Source organism: Centroberyx affinis, unplaced genomic scaffold (genome assembly GCF_046629955.1).
Source record: "Centroberyx affinis isolate AG114_WGS23_722 - 3 ecotype Tasmania unplaced genomic scaffold, CSIRO-AGI_Caff_v1 ptg006324l_1, whole genome shotgun sequence".
NCBI classification, from domain to species: domain Eukaryota; kingdom Metazoa; phylum Chordata; class Actinopteri; order Beryciformes; family Berycidae; genus Centroberyx; species Centroberyx affinis.
Window position 1 is genome coordinate 16,325 of NW_027283216.1, and position 7,962 is coordinate 24,286.

The window sequence follows — 7,962 nt, forward strand, 5'->3', positions numbered from 1 at the left end:
CATGCTAACCAGCGGTCAAGAGTAACAATGTCAAAAGGCCTCCAGTAATTCTTTAAAACATTCCAAACAGGCCATTATCCTCAATGTTACGTAATCATTCTTTTCTTGTTGATTTGTGTTTTCAGTTAATCTGTGTCTATTTGTTTATGTGTGTGTGTGTGTGTGTGTGTGTGTGTGTTTGGCCTTACATATATGTGTGTTAATGAACAAATTCATGCACTTCCAGCTAGCCCACACAGTTTCGTGTGGAACTGTTATCGTTTAGTTTTCTTATTTCAGTCTATGGGGAAATTTGTAAGGGGAAACAACAATCAAAATTATTCATGAATGTTCTGCATATCTATAAATGGACTAAAATAAATGTGAAGACTTGGCTCTGTCAGCATTCTTGAACAAGTCAGTAGATATGTGTTGCCTATACATTGGTAAGACTATGTTAATAAAAAATGCACAAAGGAAAGCTTAGAATCCCTCAAACCTCCCACTCGGTCTTTCCCGTAACCCCACTCAGCGTCCCTGCCTAAAATATTTCCAACCTCAGCCTCTCCATAGACAACCCCATACTAATTCAAATATTTATGGGTATTTACCCACTGAGCACAGAAAATGTAGTGTCTTCATTTCAGGAAAATCCACTTTTTAAAAAATATAGTCAAGGTCAGTTCAGTTCTTTTCCTCTCGTGCCAATTGTGCTGGGTGGGCACTGGGCCAAATACCGCAGACAGCAACATTAGTTTAACCTGTTGACTGTGTATGGAACCATGGTGACAGAAGTTTTTCCCATGTGGTGAATATAAACTTATCTCGAATTAATAACAAGGGTTTCCAGTATTTATTCAAAGTGATCTTTTGCATTCTTTGCTTTTATCAAAACTAGGTTGCAGAGAATCCTGAACAGTTCTAATACATCCCGTCCTTAGAAGAGGTCCTACTGCAAACTGAGGGGAGAAGATCAGAGGCAGAATCCTCTAAAATATTGTCGTGTATAGTTGCACATACCTTCCTGTGGTTGAAAAGTGGAGCTGGAGGATTGCATCCTAAAGCATTTTACAAAGGGTTCCCACGGGACCAAAATAGTTCTATGTACTTTTTTGTTTTTCTGTGCTCAAAGTGTGCTCAGAGCTGTGTATCTAACATGAGACCCTTTCAGATAAAAGACTCTGAGTGGAGTATGTGAGAACTGGCTTCTCTCCAAGCTCTCTACCCCCACTTTCCCCCAGGTGTTCTCCAGCGCACTACAGTGCCTGATGTTAAAAACATTGAATTGTTCAATGGGTGAGCTCTTACCCCAGTTACATGCCTTTAAAATCCACAGAGCATTCAAGATGAGTGCTCAGAACAATGGATGAAGACGTTATAAATAACACTCAGCCTGTAATTCACCATAGTCACTGCTAGATGGCAAGCTAGGATCATGTTTTTCTTCACACTGGACGAGTTCACTCCTCTCCAGAAAGGGTGACATCCTCAGGCGGTTGTATGGAAATGACTGTTCTGTGCTTTGCCCACGCATCACAGCAATAATATATCACGCCCGCACCGAGGAGAAATTGCTTGTGGGCCTCTGCGTACAAGCGAGAGGGCGTGTGTGTGTTTGTGTGTGGACTTGTGTTTGGGTTTATGTCCATATGTCAGTCTGAGTATGTTGTGCACATATGCATTACTGTAGGGTAAATATCTATGTTTGGCACCCAAAGTTTCACAGTAAAAGTCCCATCTCCAAATTGCTCATAGGTTACCGGTAATGCAGGTTGACGCCAGTTTTGAATTCATGCACCAAAGTGTTCATTAGAATGTTTTGAATGAATAAGCTGATCCTATATCCATAACTAGTTTAAACAGTATTCCTATAAGGTCTGTGCAGCTGCCTGAGGGTGCACAGCGTAGTATCACCCTTCCTACTTCCTTCTGTTCTTTAAAACATGACCTTTTCTGTCATATTGTGTTTCGCTTATAGCTCCTGTTTCATTTTAATATGGTAGTCCTCTCCTCCCTCTCCCTACTCTTTTCGATTCCGCTCCATCCTCTTGTCTCCTCTCATATTTTCTCCTTTCCTGTCTTTTCATCGCTGCCCTGCTGCTTTCTCTCCCCTGCCCATCCCTCCTCTCCTCTCCTCCTCTCCACTCCTTCATTTTCTCCCCGCTCTTTCTTCCTCTCTCCGTCTCCTTTTTCTTGTCCCCTTTCCCTATACGTGCCTTTTTCTCGGGCCAATCTATTCTTGCCTCCTCTCTTCCCTTCCATCTGCGCTCCTTTTTCCATGGACGGAGAGTTCCATGGGAGAGGGGAGGAATTGTATCTCCGCTCCGTTCGCCACAGGCACTCTTCAATATTTAATCAAGAGTGCGTTTGTTTGAAGAGCTCTGAATATGTGTGTGAGTGAGTGATAAAGAGAGATGTCTGGCTGTGTGTGTGTGTGTGTGTGTGTGTGTACATGTGTATATGTGTGTACGAGAGAGCAAAAAAAAACATGGGCTGTGTGTGTTTGTGTGTGGTGACTATAGGACAGTACACTATGTTTTGGGATGAAAGGCTTTCTCCAGTCCTATGGTAATTGGTTTACTATCTCTCTCTCCCTCCTTCTGCCCCCTTGTTCCTCTCTCTCTTTCTTCTCCCTATCTCCTCCTGCTCTCCTCTTCCCCTCCCCCTATAATCCATCCCTCTCCCTACGCCTCATTATGTAAGCATGGTGTATAGTATATACACTACTATCTCAGTGTAGCGCTCATTCATTCAAATGCTGCACTATGAAGTTTATTGGATTTTGCTGTGTGTGCATGTGTGTGTCTGTGTGCGCGCGCGTGTGTGTATCAGCGGCTGGTGTCAGTCGTCCCCGGAGACCACAGAGCAGCGTTTCATCATCCTCGAGACTCGGCACAAGAAAGCCCAAAGTCCCCTCCTCTTCTTTTGCTTCTTCAGCGATTCAGCAAACATTGAGTATTTTCCTTGTTTCCCCTCCTTCACTTTCAGGAGGCTTCTGTTGTTATGTGTCCAAATGGAAATTCTGTTGCTTTCTTTCATATTCAGAGCTATTGAAGTTACCAGTTCACTGTCACACTCTCCAACCTAACCCTTAAATGCAGTCCTTTGAAAATGAGCTTCTGGACAGTGAGAGAAAATTAATGGTTATAGCTTCTCCTCGGTCTTGTGAAATGATACATGGCATGCTCATTGTACGATGCTCTTTTGCAGGAATTATGTTGGGATCTCTCTGTGCTGGAAATGTCTGGTGTGGCCTCGCTCATCGGGAGCTTGCAAGATATTCACGATGGCAGCTTTGGCCATATTCCCCCTCAACAGTAATATCTCCTCTTCACAGCTGACTGTGGTTTCAGAGGTTCTGCTTCAGCGCTGTCCGCAAAATTTCAGATAGAAGGCAGCTATCGAAAGGCAGATCTGAGAAGGGACTGATGGCTTTGGGTTCTCAGTAAATAGATTTAGCTCTCCTGTAGCACTTTGGAAGATTATGGCAAGCCAGCGAAGACAGAGATGAGGATTTTCCTGCTGATGAGTAGATCATCAATACAAACACATGAAAACCATCCATTTTCAGGGAGTAATAGTTTGAATGAACTGCTGCATTTTGTGATTGTACGTGTCTGTACAAATGCAGCACCTTGAGCTCTGCATATAGAGCACCCATTCCATCAGATTGAGAGAGACGCCTTGTAGTGTGTCAAGCCTGGGTGCAATATCAGTGTGCAGGTTTCAACCTGAATGTCAGCTGAACTGTTAAATGCATTAAAGCTCAGAGTGAAATCAATGCAGCTGTGGCCTGTTATATTTTATCTTGGTCCTACAGTTCTTTACAGTTCTACTACAAATGTCTTTATCCTTCTTTTACCTGCTGCACTTTCCTGACACCTTCACCAGAACATGACACTGTGGAAAACACAGTCAAACCTTTATGGATCTGTATCTTGAGCCTGTATGGAATTTCTGATATTGTTAGTGTACATTGTCCAGTATTGTCATAGCAAAGGCGATGAAAACTGACAAGCTTGGAGAGAAAGTGACAGAGAGGAAAAAAGATGAGTAATAATAGTGTGCGCGTGTGTGTTTAGTGTTATAGAACACAATATTGTTCCATTCCATCATTTGAGTACATTTTCTGGATTTGACACCCAAAGCTAGTCTCACATGTGTGTCTTTGTGTGTTGTCTGTGTTAAAGCGAGATAGTGAAAAAGGGAGGTTTTCTTTGTGTGTGTGTGTGTGTGTGTGTTATTAATTTGCCTGCATGCTGGCCCATTACCTCTGACAGCGACTGTGTCGGTATAATCTGAATCCCTAAAAGGGGCCAATTATCCCAGATTACAAGTCATATCAGGAAAGCAGATTCGACATCTGAGCACAACTGAACCCGCTGCACTCAAGCTGAACTCCACTCAGTTTTGTGTCATCTAGAATCTCGGGCTCAGATCTACTTAGATCTACTGAGTCTTAATTCATTTTCTTTCATATCATATTCCTTCAAATTCTTTAATTAAACTCAATGTACTTTCACCTACTTTCTAAAGGGGGTCTATTCTATTTATTGAGCTCTACATTTCTTCCTACCCTGCTAACTCCTTCCACTTTCCCTGCCTCTTCTGCAGATGTAACTCTGGCACAAAGAGACAAAGAGAGAAGGTACAGAAAGTAAACTTTTGCTTTTAATTGCCTGTTGCAATAAAATTGAATTGTTCTCAATTTAATGTGACCAAGTTGCAGACCAGTTGTTAGTTGTGTGGGCTATCACAGTCACTCAGGCGGCAACAAAGTTTCATGAAAAAGTTGCTTGTGTATTGCACTCCCATTGAGTGCAATCCACACAAACTTAAACTGTGACCTGCAAACTTGAACTGTGAACTCCATGCTATACAAACAAATGGCACCTTTAACAAAGGAGGAAATTCTTCTCAGATTTGAAAAAGCACTGACCATGTTGCATACTTGCTGTGATCCTAAAAGTCTTGTAAAGCTATGTAAATTCATAGAGTGGAATGGGACGACAGACATGAGGGACACGGTGTCTCGTCTTCCACGTGGACGGCGGGTGCCTGTCTGCCGCTCGGTGAATCCTAGCTCTTGTTTCATCTCATCTGCCTGCTGCCTCAGGTTAGACAGGAATGCAAAGCTCCAGGCTCCACAGCATTCTCACACTGTCAGATAAAATGCAGTTCAAAACTTGAAAAATGTGCATTTGAACTCATACCACACACACACACACACACACACACACACACACACACATAAACAAAGAGAGAGGCTACCCTTTGTTTACCGATGGAAATATGAGCCAGGTGATGTGGTGACGTAGGCCCCACCAAGTGCCTTCTGACTTCCCCTTCCCCCAAACAGGCTATTGTTATAGTTTGGCATTACCTTTAATGTGCAACTAATGACAGGAAAAACATTAAAATTCCACCATTAAATAAACATCTCACCCACACCTGCATCATATAAACACATTACATGTATGCCATACAACTGTCAAAGATTTAGGGTTTAACCTCTCTTGCTCTTTTCCTTTGTCAAGCTTGCCAGAAAGAAAGGTGGAAGTGATGCGATGTTTCTATGCACCTGTGAATACCCCCCCCAAACAAAACACACGCACGCACGCACGCACGCACACACACACACACCAAGCTGATAGTACCGAGTAGGACGCGCGAGCCATTGGGTGGAGCAGCAGCGTCGCGTGCTGCGGAATACATTAGCTCGTTAACGAGGCGCGCGGTTTGTTGCAGATGCAGGTCGTTGAGTGTGAGTGTGAGCGCGAGGCGGGGGGAATGGCGAACGGGAGCGGGTGCGCCGAGTGATACAGTAGACTTGAGATAGACCGAGGGGCAAGCGGGCGGGCGGACGGACGGGCGGACATGGAGGACTCGGAGCCTGCAGAGGACGGCTTGCTCGCGGGCTTGCGGTGGAACCGGAGCGCACGGGACCAGGCTCAGCTCAAACACAAAATCCGGGATTTGCCGGGGCTCCTCAAGCACGGGCTGCACCTGCGGAAGAAGAGCGTGAGTATTTCAAACCGACCACTGACTGTTGACCGTCTGTCCTTCCTTCCGTGTTTGATGTTTTGTGAACATTAGCGACGGGTGACGGTTTTCCCTTCAACCGCCAGTTTTCCCGAGAACGCTTTGGGCTGAGGCTGTTTCGTACCCTCGTCACGACTCAGGTGTTTTCGTGTTGTACAAGCATTACTGTCGCAGCGGCACAGGCACTGTGTGTGTGTGTGTGTGTGTGTGTGTGTGTGTGTGCGCGCTTGACGTTGCTGAAGGCTCCCGCCATCCACGGGTTGTCATCATGTTATGCAGCTACATCCATAACCAGGATTGTTTTTAGACACCATACCTTCACACACCGGTAGTCAAGGCAACACAGACAGATACACACACACACACACACACACACACACACACACACACACACACATACATACATACACACGTTTACTTGTAATTCACCTCCTGAAGAAAAATCACTGTGATATTCCTGTAATATTCCTATAGGGACACACACACACACACACACACACACACACACACACACACACACACACACATGTGTCTGTGGTACTCAATTGTGAGTTGACAGTGACCTTATCCTACTTTTATGAGTAATCTCTTACAGTGTCACTGTAATATTTGTATCCCTATAGGGACAGGATTTTGCTGTGATACAGTATCCTTCTCAGATTTATTATAGGATTACTATAGCTCTTTTTCGTAAGGATTAGCCAACGAAGCAGTAAATGTTGTGTGTCACTTGCTGTTCCTTCATGTGGAATGAACATACCTGACAAGCCAAATTGCTGCTTACAGTGTCAACTCCACTCATATCCAACACTGGTGGCAGCCAGGAGAAAACGTGGCCCTGTTTCAGTGCCAGGACTGGGGGACCCACTCCCACTGGGGCCACCCACACTAAAAATACACACTCCTTCTACTGTAAGGCACTTTGGACAGAGGCAATCACTAAATAGCTTATGTCATGTTACATCATGTTACATTACATGATGTTAAAATGACCCAGACTTTCAGGTCACCGTGCATTCCTGTGTTGAAATTCATTACTAAATTTGATTCATTACTAGATTTGATTGCTATAGCTCAATATTCTAACAAAGAACAACAGTAGCAATCATGTAGTAATTTTTTAGAAGGAAACTATGCAAATTTCACAGCAAAACCAGAGTCCATATAGGAATATTACAGTGATACCATAGGAAATAAAACACCAGCTATGTTAAGGGCAAGACAAACTCACTATTGAATATCACAGACACACTAATCCCTGTAGGAATATTATAGTGAGGTTTTTGTTAGGGTGGGATACACATGGCACAAATGATATTATGCATTCATATATAATATATATGTATAGATTCTGCCATATGTTTAGCAAAATAATGATATGTAGACTTTGCACCCATCAAAGGAGCGGGATCAGGAGGAGATTGTGTTTCTGTCATTTCAACTGTGGGATGTGTTGTGTCATATTTGTGTGTTATAGCCTTTGATTCAACAGAAGGGAAAGACTGAGGAGATGAAGAGAAAGAGCTGATGTTTCTCTCTCATCTCTTCATCTAATCCAGTGTGCGTGTGTGCGTGCATGAGTGTGTGTGGCTGCGATGAGGCGTGGGTAAGTAGTGTAAAGGTATGGCTGTTCTGTGCAGACTGGTTCTCTCTAGACACTGGCAGTTGGCTACGCTTCACCTGGCACACACACACACACACACACACACATTTCCCACAAAGATGTTAGAGAGGGACTTCTGTGGACTGTGTCTGCACTGCACTTCAACAGCACTGGAGAGTGGAAACACGAACAAACAAATAGTGACTTGATCTCGACTCACTTCACAACAAACAGCAGCTTGTGCTCCAAAACAGCATCATAAATGCAAGTACTTCTACCAATGCAGTATTGTATTTAATCAAAGGCTGCAAAACATCATGCACCTCTTGCCTATTTTT